Here is a 3,469-nt window from a genome sequence, read left to right on the forward strand (position 1 = left end):
CAACTGACACACAACATGACACAGGCACTTGAAGCTAGACTCTTCAGCCAAGTATGCCACCATGAGCTCTGACCATCATCACTACATGCCTGGTCCCTAGCCATCGTACCTGGAAGTGTCACTGAGGACCCCAACTGCCCTTGAAGCCACTATGGACCCCTTGAATGCTTACCAAGGACAACAGTGTTGTCAATTCTGTGGACCCTAGTAGCCTTAGCCAAAGAGAACCATGCCACCCACACCCCACACTTGGTGTCCTGCATCAGCATGCCCCCACTCTGAGGTCAAAGTCAGGCCATAAAGTTCAGGTGAATACTTCAAATGCACAGACCTACAAAAGTCTATTGGAATCACAAAGAATTAGGAAAACATGACTCCACCAAAGGAATAGAGTAAACCTCCAGTAACTGGCCCCAAAGAAATGGAGATCCAAGAATTGCTCAACAAATAATTCAAAACAGTTGTTCTAAAGATGTTCAGGAAACTATTTTAAAAAACACATATAAACAACTTAACAAAATCAGGAAGACAATACAAGAGAAAAATGAAAAGTTCAACCAAGAGAAAATATTTTTTAAAAACACCAAACAGAAATTTTGGACCTGAAGAATATAGTAACTGAATAGTTCAATAGAGAGCTTCAATATCAGACTTGAAAAAGCAGAATAAGGAATCAGTGACGTAAAAGAGAGATTAACTGAAATTATCCAAATAGGGGAGCAAGAAGGAAAAAGAAAGAAAAACAATAGAGAAAACTTATGGAAATTATGGGACACCATCAAAACAAAACAAAACAAAAAACAATGTAAAGATCATTGGAGTCCCAGAAGGAGGGAAAAATGTGGTAAAGAGCTTAGTTAAAGAAATAATGGCTGAGAACTTCCCAAACCTGGGGAAGACATTTGGAGATCCAAGTTAATGAAGGTAATAAGTCACCATAAAATTTCAACCCAAAATGATCTTCTACAAGATGTATTATAATGTAACTCATTAAATCAAAGACAAAGAAAGAATTTCAAAAGCAACAAGAGAAAAGACTCTCTCATACAAGGTAAGCCCCATAAGGTTACAGCAGATTTCTGAGCAGGGACCTTGCAGGCCAGGAGAGAATGGAATGATATATTCAAAATCCTGTGAGAAAGAAATTGCCAATCAAGAATACTTAACCTGGCAAAGTTGCTTTCAGAAAGGAAGGCAAAATGAAGACTTTCCCCCCAAAAAGAAAGGTAATGGAGCTCACTACCACTAGAACTGCCTTCCAAGAAATGCTGAAAGGAGTACTTGAAACTGAAGTGAAAGGATGATAATTAGAAACATGAAAACATATGAAAATACACAATACTGTTGTGTATGGTATGTTAACCATTTAACTCTAGTTTAACAGTTAAAGGACAAAAGTTTTTAAAAATAACTACAGCTACATATCGCCTGGAGCACTGGGCATGGTGCATAGACAATGAATTTTGGAACACTAATAAAAAGTAAAATAAAATAAGAAACTACAGCTACAATGAATTATTAATGGGTGCGCAATATAAAAAGAAGTAAACTGTGACATCAAAAATATAAAAGGGAGTAAAACGGTAGAGTTTTCATGTGATTGAAGTTTAATTGTTATCAGTATGAAATAGACTGCTTTACATCTAAGATGTTTCATGTAAGCCTCATGGTAACCAAAAAGCAGAAACCTACAATAGATTCACAAATGATACATGGAAGAGAATCAAAGCATACCATTACAGAAAATCATCAATTCAGAACAGAAGGCAGTCAAAGAGGAAGAAAGGTATAAGGGAACAAGGGAACTATAAAACAGCTAGGAAACAATGAGATGGCATAAGTAAATCTTTACCTATCAATAATTACTGTAAATGAAAATGCACTTATTTCAACCAGGAAGAAAACACAGAGTGGATGAACAGATAAAACATATAAGACCCACATATATGTTTCCTACAAAAGACTTACCTCACTTTTAATACACAAAGGCTAAAAGTGAATGGATGGAAAAAGATACTCCATGCAAGTGGAAACCGAAAGAGAGCAGGAGTAGCTTTACTTACATTAGACAAAGAGACTTTAAGCCAAAAATAGTAACAAAAGACAAAGAATGCCATTATAGAATGATGCAAGAGTCAACTGATCAAGAAGATACAACACTCATAAATACATATATGCATCCAACATGAGAGCACCGAAATATATTAAGCAAATACTACTAGATCTGACGAGAGGGCTGCCTCGCTGGCACAGTTGGTAGAGCATCCAGATTTGGGTTTTGGCTTAGGTCATGATCAGGGTCATGAGATGGGGCCCTGCATCACGTTCTGCACTCAATGCATAATCTGCTTAAGACTCCCTGTCCCGGGTGGAAAACAATTTACCATGCTAATGGACATCAAAAGAAAGCTGGGGTGGCAATCCTTATATCAGATCAATTAGATTTTAAGCGAAAGACTATAATAAGAGATGAGGAAGGACACTATATCATGCTCAAAGGGTCTGTCCAACAAGAAGATCTGACAATTTTAAGTATCTATGCCCCTAACATGGGAGCAGCCAACTATGTAAACCAATTAATAATAAATTCAAAGAACCACATAGACAATACACCCCCCTCACTGAAATGGACAGATCATCCAAGCAAAAGATCAGCAAGGAAATAAAGGCCTTAAATGACACACTGGACCAGATGAACATCACACATATATTCAGAACATTGCATCCCAAAGCAACAGAATACACATTCTTCTCTAGTGCACATGGAACATTCTCCAGAATAGATCACATCCTCAGTCCTAAATCAGGTATCAACCTGTATCAAAAGATTGAGATTATTCCCTGCACATTTTCAGACTACAATGCTCTGAAGCTAAAAACCAATCACAAGAGGAAATTTGGAAAGAATCCAAATACATGGAGACTAAACAGTATCCTTCTAAAGAATGAATGGGTAAACAAGGAAATTAAAGAAGAATTGAAAAATTCAAAGAAACAAATGATAATGAAAACAAAATGGTTCAAAATCTGTGGGACACAACAAAGGCACTCCTGAGAGGAAAATATATAGCAGTACAAGCCTTTCCCAAGAAACAAGAAAAGTCTTAAACACACAACCTAACCCTACACCTACAGGAGCTGGAGAAAAAAACAATAAAGAAAACCTAAACCGAGCAGGAGAAGAGAAACAATAAAGATCAGAGCAGAAACCAATGAAATAGAAACTAAAAAATAATAGAACAAATCAACAAAACTAGGAGCTGGTTCTTTGAAAGAATTAATAAAAGTGATAAACCCCTGGCCAGACTTATCAAAAAGAAAAGAGAAAGGACCCAAATAAATAAAATCATGAATGAAAGAGGAGAGATCACAACCAACACCAAAGAAATTCAAACAATTATAAGTACATACTATGAGCAACTCTACGCCCACAAATTTGGCAATCTGGAAGAAATGGATGCATTCCTAG

Source organism: Mustela erminea, chromosome 6 (assembly GCF_009829155.1).
Source record: "Mustela erminea isolate mMusErm1 chromosome 6, mMusErm1.Pri, whole genome shotgun sequence".
Lineage (NCBI taxonomy): Eukaryota > Metazoa > Chordata > Mammalia > Carnivora > Mustelidae > Mustela > Mustela erminea.